General features: G+C 33.4%; 1 pseudogene; it reads right to left on the bottom strand.

The window, feature by feature from the left end:
- Positions 1-12,442: 12,442 nt before the first annotated feature.
- Positions 12,443-12,957, bottom strand: LOC137224541 (large ribosomal subunit protein P1 pseudogene; annotated as a pseudogene).
- Between the last annotated feature and the right edge of the window lie 3,410 nt (positions 12,958-16,367).

Below are 16,367 nucleotides of genomic sequence, written 5' to 3'. Positions count from 1 at the left end.
TTCTATATTTAACTAAGCTTTTTACTTAACAGAAATTTATTAAGTCAGCTTTTCAATTCTGCATTAACCTTGTCAGAGCCTTCATGGTATTTGGCACTTTGTTCAGAGTTTGCTTTTGAAGGTTGTTGGTAGATCACACAAAACGAGATACAAATTTTCCATTTGAACACAGGAGATTTTTTTGTCTATTTTCTATTGTAATTTGATAGGTATGTAGTCTCATTTTCAGTAGAAATAGTTGTTTCATGTGCCCACACAAAAATATACAGACTTCATTTTGGTTAGAATGGCTTAAATAAATATATTTGGGTCCCAAAGTACAAAAGTTGTATTTTTTATTCTTATGGAGACAGTCTACGCTTTCAAAAAATATCAGTAGTTTTAGGTCTTATTTCAGACATCATTTGCTTCAGGAACAATAGAGAAATCTCCCATAGGAGATTACAATGACCGAAAAGCATGAATAAGTTAAGGATTCCCGCCCGCCCTCCATATCTTGGATGATTAAATTTGGATTTAAAAAAATGCATGTCCTGATTCCTATTTTCATTTAGCCACTTTGTTGCATGACATTATGGCATGCCATTCCCTTCCTTGTGCATTCCCTAATTAGTTTCATTCCAAAATCAGTTTGAATATATATATGTTCCTTAAAAATAAATAATCCCTAATCAAAATATGAAATAAGCAAATACTACATTTTTGCTATTGTCTTCTTCATATTACAGTGAAGAAACTGAAGCTCAGTGAGGTTATGTGATATGTTCATACTTATCCTATAGAAATATTCTTTTGTGGTCTCATATTATTTTCTGTTTTAGAAGTGGGTATTTTTCTTAAAATAAAAGGAACATACAATAAAATACACAGACTATTCAGCTTGATGAGATGACTGTATCAGTAGTTCATTCTTTTTATTGCTGACTAGTATTCCATTGTATCGATATACCATAATTTGTTTATTCAGTTTTCTGTTGAACATCTGTTTTTATTTTTTTCAGTTTTTAGCTGTTATGAATAAAGAGGCTATAAACATTTTTGTACAGCTCTTTTTGTTAATATGTGCTTGTGTTTCTCTTGAATAAATAGGATTGGAATGATTTTTTATAAGAAACTCCCAAACCAATTCTTCAAATTGTTTATTACTGATTTACATTCCCATCAGCAATGTATGAGACTTCCAGTTGCTTCATGTCCTATTCAATGGTTGGTATTGTCAAGTTTTGTTTTTCCATTATAGTGACTATGAAATGTAACTTCATTGTAGCTTTAATCAGCATTTCCTCAATGGCAAATGATGATTAGCAGCTTTTCATGTGCTTACTGGCCATTTGTGTATTTTATTTAGTGTTAATAATATATATTAAATAACTTAAGGAATTATCTCTCACACTATCTGCCCATTATCTCATCAATATTTTAGTTTTATGAGTCATTTGATTCTTAAGTGTGTTGCAATAGAAGAGGCATCCATTTTATCTCATTATTTCATTATGGAAATAAGCCTCACAGAGGTTACATGACTTGACCAAGGTCATTTGTCTTGTAAGATCCAAAGCTAGGAATCACTCTGGACTTGATTTGCAGTGTTTTCCCACTAAATGCTCCTCTTTAAAAAAAAAATGTCTGTGTGTGTGTGTGTGTGTGTGTGTGTGTGTGTGTGTGTGTACCATGTAAATAGGGATTTGCTATAAAGGGAACACCCAATTGTTTCTGGATCACAGGAGTTTGTTTGTCAACACAATGCCCATGCACTAATGTAGCAGTTATATATGATCTATAATAAAGAATGTCTTCATGTGCTTACTGAATTTTGATAAAATTTTATTCACCAGTAATTTTTTTAAAGGTTGGAAATGCCAAGCAAGGGTGTAATATGGTTCACAGATTTCTCTAATAATAAAGAAAAAAATTCTTCTGTTTTTCTTTCTTTGTGGAGACTCACAGATCATCAAATCTATAATTGAAAAATATGGACTATGCAAGCAGATATCCTTCACATTCACTTAGGAGAGAAATAAAATATTCTAAGTAGATCACGTTCAGATAAATAGAATATTAATTCTTCCTGGTTGTACAGAAAGAAAACCATCATTTCAGAAAGTGACATAAAATGAATTTTTTAAAAGGCTGCAAAGCAAAATATTGAAATCACAATGTCGAAAACCCATTCGTGATTGTAATATTTATGAAAAGAGTCAGAATTCCTAGGACATATAGGATCATTTGGGAGTAGAGCAAAATAAGTTTACTTCAAATTTGTAAAACATGCTGCTCTAGTCCAATAGGGCGTTATTTTTTTTGAAACTCAAATTTAATTTTATTTAAACTACTTAAATGAGATTTTATGAAACTAAGGCTGATTTTCTGACTTACTACTTGATATTTCACTTGGATAACTAACAGATAATTCAAATTTAACCTCGTGAGAATGTAAAAAATTCAGATTACTCCTCTGTTCAAAATTTTTAATTTCCCCGATAATATATAAAATTCTAACTCGAGTATATTTACTGTTACTTCTATACTTGAATCCAACTTTGTGCACCTGTCTGAGCTTGTAACGTCCTACTAATCAGCTACTTAAAGCTGATACATCATTCATAGAGGGAAAACAACAACAACAGCAGCAGCAGCATAATAAAGTAAGAAAATATTTGGTCCTAAAATCCTATAGGTTTTCTGGGGTAAATAAGAGATTTCAGAAATTAGAAGGCACTAACATTTTTGTAGAGAACTATAGTGATGTCATTTAGATGTCAAACTCAAGCTAAAAAAAAAAAATCACTTTTGAATGTAAAGTAAGTCTTTATTAAGGACAGAATTTAATATACTATAAGTAGTCTCCATTTAAATTCTTCTGACTGTTTTGGCTTGAAATTTCTCTAGCTATAATCTCTTCTCATACCTAGGATTAAAAAAATGTTCTGACTCTATAGGTGGGCTAAATGCTGATGATATAATTGTGGAGTTTTAATTGCTAACTTAAAAATAAACTTTTATAAATCTCTAATTATCTTGTAAAGTCATTAGAAATCTCCCTGGAAAATACAGATTTTTTAGAATTTAATACATTGGTTCTTATCATAATCAGAAGGTTTGGGGACAATGACACATAGGAGTTTCTCTTTGTTTTATAATAAGTGATATATGCAGCACATTTTTGTATAATTAATACTTTGACAATTCTTTTTATAATGGTTTACATCTTGGGTAAATTAGCAGTGGAATTAGAATCCATTTGCTGATTAACAAGCAATGAATTACCTCTGAAATGTAATTCTTATTTCCAGTGAAGAGTCATGCAAGGAAAAAAAAGTAAAGATGTGCCTTTTTTGTTGTCTATGGAAAGTTCATGTTCAATTAGAAAACACTAGAAATAAAATTTAAAATGATATTAGAGAGTTCAGCTCTGAAGGTTGGAGGACAGAGGGGGATTTATTGCCCCTACTGTTTTGCAGGAGTAAAATTTTGAAGCTACAGAAAACCTTTAATATAAAAAAAGTTCCATTTTATTTTTGTCACTAGTTAATCTATTTTGCTTTCATTGTTAAATTCAGTGATGAGAAAGTATAAACAAATGATAGTCTTCAAAAATTCATTAGAGTAACTCATTTCATTGAAAATAATCTATCAAATATCATCTCCCTTTTATAAATCATATTTTCCAGATACCCCTAAGAAAGCATCACTGTTCTAACATATGCCATTTTGAGTTGTCTATCATATCATACTAGCAGTAATATGAAGTTACTAAGTGAACCAGATATTGAACCTGAAATTTTTGACAGGGTAAATACAGGGCTGTCATCTTAAATATGTGGCACTCAGGGTTCAGCAAACTATTCAGGTTATGGAAACCACATGCAGTCACATATGTAGCCAAGGTCCCACTATGCCAGGAGATGAGATGTCTATTGATTTTCTAGTTAACAACACTGCTGGCATGCCTGCATTTCCTTCCTAGGTGGAATTTAGTATCTTCTTCTCCTAAGATCAATACTTCCTTTGGTCATCAAAAGAAGTTCATTCTCTTTAATAGTTATGAGATAGTAAAAACAAACTAGTATATAATAAAACACTAACATAAGAGGGGGAAAAGATGATTATGATAAACATTGATGTTGATAATAATTATTGTTTCTGGGATGTTGTGGGGAAACTTAAAATGTTTATAAGCCTATAACATTATTCTGTCATTTGTTCACTTTGTGGTCACTTACTACTTTATTCACATTGTTAGTACATAACCTTTTGTGACTTTTGAACCAGTTTTGTGTAGGTCTGTCTCCCTCCTAGCTCATGACCTCCCTAATTGAACGAATATTCTTATTTGTCTCAGTAACTCTTCTAATCCAAGAAGCCACCACAAACTAGGTGTTCAATATGTTTGTTGAATTATCAAAAGAATAAGTATTATAGATATTTACTGCATACCTCTTTTCTTTCCTTCAGAAATTGAGACATTAATTTACTGTCACAGGAATCAGAATAGGAGTATCGGAAAGGTATAGCTATTCAAGAAATAGAGAATTTTTAGAACATTGTTATCAGATACTTAAATATTTCTGCATGGATTATTTTCTTGATGGCTTATTAATAAAGAGAATATTTTAAACCATCTTCTAGTATTTTCCTACCTACTACAGAAGGCTGTTTAGCCTGTATACACTGGTATATGTTTAATGATTATGTACAGGCACTATCTTTCTGATTGATTCATGTCCACTGTACTGCAGCAGCCATGGATACATGTTTGCCCATTATCAGATGTGATATACACAACAATTACAAACTAATTTATTGTTAATCAAAATAGAACACCATTAACAATTTCAATCTGTTTTTTTAAATAATGCAATTAAATACAAGGTTTAGGGTAGGATTACATATAGAATGTGCCACTTCCTTCCTTCATCAGTGTTAAATAATAGAAGCTGATTTTTTTTTTTTTTACTATGAAATGAAGAAAATATACATCTGGTTAAATAGGGGTCCTGAGTAGAGGGCAGTGTGTAGTAATACATAGGAGTTTATAGGTCAGCCTCCTTGAGATGGTAAAATTGTGAAAGATTTGGAGGTGAGGGGGTTATAACCAAGTGGTTACATGGAAGGAGAATATCCCAGCAGAGAGAAAAGCTAGAACGAAGTACCTGAGGTGAAATATCTGCTGCCATGATATAGGAACAGGAAGAAGAAGAAGGTCAGAGTGTAATAAGACAGAAGAAGAAGGTCTAGATCATGTAGGAGTTTGGCAGAACATTGTATGGACTTTGGTTATTCCTGTGAGTCAAATCAAGAGAAGTTTTGCAGAAAGAAATTCTAGATGCAATTTAGATCTTTTGAAGGCTTTCCTTGTCTTGAGAAGGGCAAGGATAGCTGCATAGAGTGCTGTATGGAGCTTATTTTTATAATTAGGCTAGAGATGATGCTGCTTTGGACCAAGGTGGTAGCAATGAAGGTAGTGTGAATTGGTTGTATTATAGATATATTTTAAATATAGATTCAATAGCGTTTCCTGGTAGACTGAGTATGGAATGTAAGAGAAGAAAATATTTCAAGGATAGATTTAGGTTCTCTCACTTGAGCAACTGAAATGATGGGATTGCATATAAGTCAACTTATATGGGAAGATTGTGGATGCAGGAGATTTTTTTGTGGGAGAAGGTCACGAATTCATTTTGATATCTGATATAATATTAGATATCCAAAAACATTAATTTGTTTGCAGAAGTAACAAATGATCCTGATAGAAGATACAAAAACATAGAAGGAAATAAAATTCTCTATATTTCTGTCACCCAGGAATTATAGTGAAGAATGTCCTGTGAGTGAGAAAGTGTGTGTTTTTGTGTATCACCAATATAATTGTAAGTTTAAAAGTACATTATGTGGGAGGAGTAACATCAGAAAGGGGCAGATTAGGTGGTCCCAGTTATTGTTCCCCAATCCTGACTGAAGAGGCACTGACTTAAGAACAATGTGTGGAACAAAATACCTTTAGGGGAACTCCAGAAATCAATTAAGAAGTTGCAATACCCACAGGTACATGCAAAGCTGAGAATGGCCTCATTAAAACAGATTTTAAAAAACTTTTTCTTTTTACCTATTATTGCCCCAACCCTAAGCTGGTACTGTTCAGTTCAAGTTGTAGCTTTTCCCTTGAGGAGGAAAGAGAAGAGTGGAATGTGTGTTCAACATTCTGAGTGACCAAGGGATCAGTTTCTGTTCACCTAACTTGGAATGTGAATGGAACCGGCATAGTTTTGAATGTCAGAAACAGGGGAGAGCACAGGTGGTTTGCTGTGGCACCAGAGGGCCCTGTGTGCCACAGACAGATGTTGCCATAGCTCAGTGAGATTGTGAGAAGGCACTAACTTGTAGCTTGTACCGTAAGAGTGAGAAAAGGGGAGCATGTCTCGTGTTCTGGCTTTTTGGAGAGCTGCTGAAGGGACTGGTATCTGTCTCAACTGACTCAGATTACAACACATAGCCAGCATACTTTCAATGCCTGAGGTGACCTGAAATCAAAGAAGAATGGGGTGGCTTGCTGCTGTAGCACCAAAGAAACTGCAATACTGCAGACAGACACCAGTGAAAGGAAAAGATTATATGCTCTTAAAAAAGAAACCAGCAAGCCTCTGTAAGTGGAAAATTACATGTATAAGCCCAGACAGGTTTCATTTCCCACAAAAGGTTTCAGATGCTCTTAGAATCTCCAGCCAGATTGATTGGTGAAGGTCCCCCTATACAAAGCCAGTTCATAAAGAATGAGAGAGGTTGCTGTTTTTTCAAATACATAGAATTCAGAAAAAAAAAAAAAATCACAAGGCACACAAAGAAACAGAAACATCGCCAAAATTTAGAACTTTAGAAACCAACTCCAATGAAATGGAGATCTATGACCTGACGAAGAATTAAAAATAATTGTCTAAAATAAGCTCAATGATTTAAAAGAGAACACAGACAGAAAACTAAAATACATCAGAAAACAATGCATGAGCAAAATGAAAGTATTAACAAAGAGATAAAACCCATTAAAAATAACCAGTAGAAATTCTGGAGACAAAAAATACATTAACTAAATTGGAAAATTTCATTTGAGGTTTGACATCAGACTTGATGAAGCAGAAATTTAATCAGTGAACTTGAAGACAGGTTATTTGAAATTATTGTCAGAGGAGTGAAAAAAATATATATAAGTGAAGAAAAATAAGGGGACTTATAGGACACCATCAAGCAAAACAAAGTACATATTATGAAAGTTCCAGAAGGAGAAGAGAGAGAAAGGGACAGAGAGCTTACATGAAGAAATAATGGCTGAAAATTTCCCAAATCTGAAGAAATGGACATCCAAATCAAGAAGCCTAAAAGATCCAACTAAGATGAACTCAAAGAGACCCATGCCAAGACACATTGTAATCAAACTCTCAAAAGACAAACACAAAAAGAGAATCTTGAAAAGAGGAAGAAAAAAGCAATACATCACATGCAAGGGAAGTAGCATAAGATTATCAGTGGATTTCTTAGCAGAAACCTTACAAGCCAGAGGTAATGGGATGATATACTCAAAATGCTGAAATAAAAAACTGCCAACCAAGAATACTATATCTGGCAAAATTGTCCTTCAAAACTGAAGGAGAAATAAAGATTTTCATGGATTAACAAATATAAAAGAGAGTTAAATTCCACTACACTTGCCATAAATGCTAAGTTCTTCCAGTTTAAATAAAAAAAAAGCTAGATAACAACACAAAAACATATGAAAATATAAAGCTTCCTGGCAAAGGTAAATATATAGAAAAATACAGAGTACTGTAATACTGTAATGGTAGTGCATAAAGCACTTTTTTAAAAAAAAAATTAATAAACCAACAATAAACTTTATTTGTAAAGCACTTTAATTCTGGTATAAAATTTAAATACAAAAAGCATAAAAATAACTATAACTATAAAACTATGTTAATGGATACATAATATAAAGGATGTAATTTGTGATATCAGTAACACAGTGTGGGAGTGGACTGATGTGACATTTTAGAGTTTTTGCATATAATTAAAATTATGTTCTTAACAGTTTATGATATATTAACTCTAAGGTGTTATACTTACAATAGATTGTTATAACTCTAAGATCTAAGCTAAGTAGTAACCACAAAGAAATATAAATAGATTAAAATAAAAGAAAGAAATCAAAGCATGTCAATACATAAAATTAATAAAACAAAAAGAAACGAAGCAAGAGAGTAAAAGAGAGATTAAAAAGCTCAAAGACAGACAAACTATATCAATAAAATGACAATAGTAAGTCCTTTTTTACAAGAAATTACTTTAAATGTAAATGGATTAATCCCCCAATCAAAAGACATAGTGTAGCTGAATGAATAAAAAAAAAATGCAACATATGTTGTCTACAAGAGACTCACCTTAGATATAAAGACACATGTCACAGGGGACATGATTTTATATGTTGAAAACTCCAAAGCTTTCACAAAAACAATTGTTAGAACTAATAAATTCAGCAAAGTTGCAAGAAACAAAATTAATACACATGAATCAGTTGTGTTTCTATGCACTATCAATGTCCATTCTGCGAAAACAATTAAGAAAATTCCATTTGTGGGAGTATCACAAAAAATGAAATACTTAGGAATTAACCAAACCAAGGAAGTGAAAGACTTGTGCAGAAAAAATTGTAAAACATTGCATAAGGAAATTAAAGACACAAATAAATTGAAAGAACACCCATGTTCATGGATTGGAAAGGTTAATATTCTTAAGCTGTCCATACTACACACAGTGTTCTACAGATTCAATGAAATGTGCATTAAAATCCCAAAGGCAATTTTTTCAGAACTAGAAAAAAATTCTAAAATTCATATGGAATTTCAAAGGACATCCCCCCCCCCTCCAGTAGCCAAGCCAATCTTGAACTGGAAGAACAAAACTGGAGGCCTCACACTTCCTGATTTCAAAATTTATTGCAAAGCTACAATATTCAAAACAGTATGGTATTGGCATAAAGACAGTTATCTAGATCTGTGGGACAGAATGGAAACCAGAAATAAACCCTCACATATATGGTCAAATGTTTTTGCAGAAGACTGCCAAGATTGCACCATGAGGAAAAGGATAGACTCTAACTAATGGTGTTAGGAAACTGAATATCTTCATGTAAAAGAATGAAGACTAGCCCTTATCTTACACCATATATAAAAACTAACTCAAAATATATTAAAGACCTAAACATACAATCTTTACCTATAAAATTCCTAGAATAAAACAGGGAAAAAAATTTATCACATTGGAATAGGCAATAATTTCTTATACATGACATCAAAAGCACAGATAACAAAAGTGAAACAGACAAATGAGAGTATATAGAACTTGAAAACTTCTTCACAGCAAAGAAAATAATAGAGTGAAGAAGCAAACTATGGAATCAGAGAAAATATTTGCAAACCATATTTGATAAGGGATTACTATCCAGGATATATAAAGAACACCTGTAACTCAATAATAAAACAACCAAAAACCTGATTTAAAAATGAGTTAAGGAATTGAGAAGATTTTTTCTCCAAAAAAAATGGCCAAAAAGCATATGAAAAAGTACTCAACATGACTAATCATCAGGGAAATGCATATCAAAACCACAATGAGATATCACTTCATATCCATTAGGGTAAACAATATTCAAAAAACAAAAAAAGAATAAGAAAATAACAAGTGCTGGTGAGGAAGTGGAGAAATTGGGACACTTGTGCACTGTTGGTGGGATTGTAAAATGGTGAAGCTGCTATGGACAACTATATGGAGGTTCCTCAAAAAATTAAAAGTAAAACTATCATATGAGCCAGCAATCCCACTCTGGGTATATAACCAAAATAACTGAAAACAGAATTTTGAAGAAATACTTGCACATGCATGTTCATTGCAGAATTATTCACAGTAGCCAAGAAATGAAAGCATCCTACATGTACATGGAGGAATTGATAAGGAAAACGTGGTGTATGCATAGAATGGAATATTATTAAAGCACAAAAAAGAAGGAAATCTTGTGCTACAACAATGGATGAACCTTGGGGACAATATGCTAAGTGAAATAAGTCAGTGACATTAAGAAAAATATTGTATGATTCCACTTATATGAATTATCTAAGTTACTCAAACTCAGAGAGAGAATAGAATGTTGGTTTCTATGGGCTGGACAAAGGGGGAAATGGTGAATTGTTGTTCAAAGGGTATAGAGTTTCAGTCATGCAAGAAGAAAAAGTTCTAGAGATCTCTTATATAACAATGTGTATATAGTTAACAATACTGTAAAGTATTTAAAAAATTTTAAAAAGTACATTATGTATATAATTCCAAGTCTTTAAATATATTTCCACAACTATATTTGGATGGACAGTTTATCCCATTATATGGACATGCCATATTTTATTTATACATGCTTTAAATATTGAAGTTTTTCTTATTCTCTAATGTTTGCAATGAAAAATAAAACTGTAATAATTCTTTTACTTAATGATTTTTATCTCTGACACTTTTGTTAGTGTACTTGCTTACAATTCTATCAGTCCCCAAACTCCTTTTATGTGTAATATATTTCACAGTGCCTCCTTTGTTATTCTGAAAGGAAATTCACACATACTATAAGAAAACTGTACAAGCAATTTAAAAAAATCTGTATAATATCATGTTCAAATATAATAGATAAATAAAGGGAAGATAAGTTTTACTGAAATAATATACATTTAAATAGGTAAATGCTTGAGAATGATACACTAGAACATAGGTGTATAAACTTTTTCAATAAAGGGTCAGTTACCTAATAATTTTTGATTTTTGTCAGCCACATAATCTCTGTTGTAACTATACAACTCTGGCACTGTAGCACAAAAGAAAGCCATAGACAATATGCAAACGAATGAGCACTGCCATGTTCCAATAAAACTTCATTTGCAAATTTAGATGGAAAGCTTGATTTGGCCCAGAATCTTAGTTTGCCAATCTCTGCACAAAAGATATAAAAATGAACATTCAAATGTTTGCATTCAAATATGAAATGATTGCAAATTCAAGAACTTTAAATAAAAATTAATAGAAGTGTTTGTGTGTGTGTGTGTGTGTGTGTGTTGGCAACTTAAATAATGTTAGCAGCATTGCTGATGATGACCTGATATATGTTTTTTAAATTTTATTTTTTTTAATTTAATTTTATTTATTTTTTTATACAGCAGGTTCTTATTAGTTAGATGACCTGATATTTTGAAATTGGAATACTTGGTAAAATTCTGAACTAAAGTACAAATTATATGCATAGTCTTTTTAGCCACATGAATACTTAGTAAAATTATTTGAAACTTCTGGAGCCATACCAATTGTTGTGCCAACTAAAAATAATTTTACACATTTCCAAAATGCTCCCTCCATAGTAGTATCACTCCACGGGAACCATAGTAGTATTGCCCCACGGGAACTGTCTTTTTGATTAAATTGTTGAAAATGGAAACTCTGTATCAAAAAATAAATAGCAGGTTTTTTATTATACTTTCTTTACTTATCGCTCTTTTTGAACCAGAGAATGAGATTAAAACTTTCTTAAGAATTTGTACCAATTTATCTCACACAACATTTACTTAACTGCCAGATTTGGTACTTAGCCATCATATAAATTTATAAAAATATGTATTACTTTATTCATCATTAATATTTTGGATAAAAAGCCATTTTATTTATATGAGTATAAATCTAATTTTTATAAATATAGCTATATTCCTAATAAAAGATACAATTATTTATATTTTATATCTTAAACAGAAATAAGCACTAATAAATATTCCATCTCTTCTCACCTATTATAATTTACTATTAGGATATTGTCATAAATAAATTCTGGAAATTAATATATTTCTACTGAAATGGTTCAATTTGTGATATAATTATTAGGTGAATCAAGATGACCAGGATTATAATCCATTAAAGGGCTTGTAAAATATCATTGCAAAACAGAACAAACTGTGAACCTGTTTATAATGACATCAAAGCCTTGATACTGAACTGTGGGTATGCTCAGTTCATGCCTACTTTAATTGAAATTTGCTACAAAACTCGTTATTTTTAAGAAAGTTTTACTCATTATGAATTAATTTCTACTTAAAGTTTTTGAGCCTTGTGGTTATAGATAAATTTGATGAATCAAGGACTAAAACCCTCAGTCTTGTCATTTTGTATGATACTGCCATTTTTGAAGATTGTATGCCATCATTTTGTATATGTCCCTCAATTTGTGTTTTTCAGATTTATTATCATCAGCAGTCAGACTTGAACTGCAACAGGGCATAACTTTCATTATGTTTATTTTTGTTGGTATGGTACTACACTATTGGTTTGACTCTAAATGTAATACCATACTTTGATTTTTTTTTTTTTTTTTTTAGCAAAGAACTCAGCTTTTTATTGAACGTGCTACTAAAGAGGTTTAGTCAAAAAGACCAAAGCCCATGTCATCATCAGACTCTTCAGATTCTTCTTTCTTTGCTTCCACTTTCTTCTCCTCAGCTGGGGCAGCAGTGGTGGAGGGGGCAGGACCTCCTGCTGGTGCAGCACCAGCTGCTGGGGCAGGTCCACCTGCCCGCACATTGCAGATGCAGATGAGTCTCCCGATGTTGACATTGGCCAAAGCCTTTGCAAACAAGCCTGGCCAGAAAGGTTCAACATTTACACCGGCTGCTTTAATGAGGGCATTGATCTTATCCTCCGTGAGCGTCACCTCATCGTCGTGTAGGATGAGGGCCGAGTAGATGCAGGAGAGCTCCGAGACGGAGGCCATGGTGCGGGCGAGGGCTAGGCAGGGTCTGCCGGGCGCGGTGCTAGTCGCCGGATGAAGTGAGGGCCTCACCCCAACGCGGCCTTAGCTTCCTCGGAAGGACCGAGCACCTTAGCGGAAACTGAGGAAAAGCCATACTTTGATTTTTAAGTTTTCAATTTCATTTTTTATTTTCCTCAAGCAATTTTCCTCTGCTCTTCCCAACACTCCTCATAATATGGGCTCCAATAGGGTAGATATTTTTACCATCTTGACTAGCATTTTATCTCCTAGGCAAATGACTACATATATTTCCTCATGACTAGAGTCAGACCAAATATTTTTGACAGGAATAAATGATGTTTCTCGGTGCATCACATTCAAAACACACATTTTGTCAATTCGCCCCCTTATTCTTGATGTTAATTCTGATTACTCGGTCAAATTGGCTCACCAGATTTTACACTATAATATTATCATTTTTCTCTTTGCAATTAATATGTAATGTGTGGGGAATGCTTCTAGACTCTGTAAATATCATGTTTCTCTTCAAATTTTTACCCAAATGGTTTATTAACAGTTTATGGTTTTTGCTTGAGTTGATACTCTGAGAACCACAAAATGATGCTTTTATAACTCTGTTTTTATCTACATTTATAAGTTGAAATTCTAATGTAATAAAGTTCTTTCCCTCCCTTCTTACTTATACATGAATTCTTATATTTTCAGTAGTAATATAATCCCTTACTGTCATTTTAATGAGACATTTCCACTAAATACAATGTGTGATATTATATTGAATGAGTGAGTGAAATTACCATAAAGAACATTTATAACAATTATATAAATTGAATATTCATAAAATTATTGTACCAGTGTTATATTTCTGTAATTATATAAGAGCATGCCCTTATATTCTGTTTAGTTTTTAGAAAAAAATTCAGAATTATAGATAAAGTGATGTGATATCTACAGCTAATTCAGTAACTCAGTAATGTGTGTGTGTGTGTGTGTGTGTGTGTGTGTATACAGAGAGAGAGAGAACTGTGAAAGGGGGTGAAAACACCATAAGAAGTATTCCTGCAAAAATGAACTACCTAAATATAAATGCAGCCATGATGAAACATTAGATAAGCTCAAATCAAATTATGAGATATTCCACAAAACAACTCACCTGTAATCCTTAGAAATGTCAATATTATGAAAGACAGCCGGTGGGGGGGGGGGAAGAGAAAGAGAGGGAATGTAGTAAAATATTAATGATTGTTGAATTAATTTGGGTGAAGGGTCTATGGAGTTCTTTGTACTATTTGCATGACTTTTCTGAAAATTTGAAATTATTTCAAAATAAAAAGTTAAAATTTAGTTATTGAAGAAATAATGTCAACACATCAGAAATGCCACAACTCTTAAAATTTTGATCTGCCTTACGATGTAGAAACCGTTATTCTACAAATGTTTTTTATTAAACTTTGTAATTTTATTGGCCTCTAGCTTCCTATGTGTTCTACTATACATTTCAAATATGATTCATTTGTCCAACAATTGAACTGATGAAGTAAAATACCTCCACAAGCCAAGATACTGTTTTGTTGCAAAGGCTGATTTTAAAATATCAGTGACACCCCAAAAATATTGATAACGTGTTTTTTGCCTATAAAGACAATAAGTACTCACCATTCCATCCACTCATTTTCTTTCAATCCTAATCAAGTGAATTTATTCTTTTTCTGTTCCTTTCTATTCCATTCTGTTTTGTTTCATTAAGGATTTCATGCATCCTTACATAGCCTTTTAATTTTTTTCCAATATATAAAACCAGGCTATCAGGCTTATCCCTCAGTAATTTTGCTCATAGATCAAAGTCAGGACAGAAGACAATATTCTTCCAGACTATGCACCATAAGTAAGAGAGTCACCTCCTATACAAAAGGCCCAGTTGCACATAAAGGGTATGTTTCTGTAAAAGAGTGCCAAGACAGAGAAGGCCGTAGTTTGGGTAAGGAGAACAGAAAACTACCTTGACTTTTGATAGAAAAGAAGAGTTCAGACCCTTCTGCGATGAGAAAAATAACTTTTGTTATGAGTTGCTGGCTGGGCATTTTACAATATGATGATCTTGCTCACACCCAGAGTCTAGACACTTAGATAAGAACTTGAGTCTAGGGTTCCTCCATCAGTTCAGGCTTTGCTTTTCCCAGGGCACTTCTTAAATTAACCACTTAGATTTAAGGCCTCAAAAACCACCACCCTAGTCACCTTATAAGTAGTAGGTGATTGCTACCCTGCTCTCTAACTCCTGGTCACTTGATTGCCTTTCCCCTAGCTCATCGTGCCCAACCTTTCACCCTCATCCCTTTCTGGGATCTGTAAGTAAAAATCTGTGATTACTTCCTTTGTGTGGCTGTATGAAAACTGAAGCTTCAATCAAAACAACCCCATGGGTTTCACTTCCCCAGAGTAGGTGCTCAGATACTGGGGAAGCTACCTGTCCATTCTGTGTGGGTGGCTTGTGCCCCCCTCATTCAGCAGGTTCATAATCTGTATATTCTTAGTTTAATACACCAGCCATGGACCCTGCAACACACCTTCTTATGAGAAGTGAAAAAAGAGTGCAGTACCTTGGGTTGGCTAGATACCCACAGGATGAGCTGGAGTGGGAAATATTGAATTTAGGTTTAGGAGAGTTATAGAGATTTCTACTCATCAAGTTTGGAGGAGAAGAAAAGAATTTCCACTCACATTGCCTCTCCACCCACCCCTCCTTCTCTCCTAGATTCATATACATATATTTGTACATATATGTATATTTGTGAATATATGTACCTATATATGTATAGGAAACATAAATAAAAGAATAGATTCAGTCTGATACTTTGGAACTCTTCATCTTTTCAAGTGATCTTTCTAGTTTTAGGTGAGCAGTGCCCAGCAGCAGGGTAGGGGGAAAAAGGTAGTAATTGCCTTCTATACTGGGTTACATTTTGGTTTAGTAGTAGTTCTTGGTTCAGATGATTTTGTGACAGTTTCCTTTGTATATTTACCTATATAAAAGTAAATTATTTCTTTAGACCTTAGCTAAGTCAGTTCATAAATTAAGGCTGCCTATAATATGTTAATGATATATATCAGGGTACGCATGCCGGAGCTGATCTCCGGTGGCCTTGGCCTGCAGTGGCTTGAAGCAGGGTTTCAGTTCCCGTCAGAGATTGAGGTCAGGTCGTGGCAGTGAGAGCACCAAATCCTAGCCGCTAGACCAGTGGTGAGTGACAAGGCCCTGGACCTTCAGTTTTGCAGAAAAGAATTCCTACAAAGATGGAAAGTAGAAACAAGTAAAGTATTTATTAGGAGAAGAAAGAGTACAATACGTGTGGATGGACACATGGGTGGACTCAGAGAGAGGGTCGCACCCTCATGGAAATTTGAGTCACTTTTATGGGGCATTTCTTCCAGGTTTCCTTTGGCCAATCATTTTGATTTGCCTGGTTCAGAATCCGTATTTGGTATATCTCAGGATCCTCCCATGTGTGCATGTGCATTTCTCAGCCAAGATGGATTA

This window comes from Pseudorca crassidens, chromosome 5, assembly GCF_039906515.1.
Source record: "Pseudorca crassidens isolate mPseCra1 chromosome 5, mPseCra1.hap1, whole genome shotgun sequence".
Taxonomy (NCBI): Eukaryota; Metazoa; Chordata; class Mammalia; order Artiodactyla; family Delphinidae; genus Pseudorca; species Pseudorca crassidens.
Note: the sequence above shows the minus strand (reverse complement) of the source record. Positions and strands in the feature narration are given on the sequence as shown.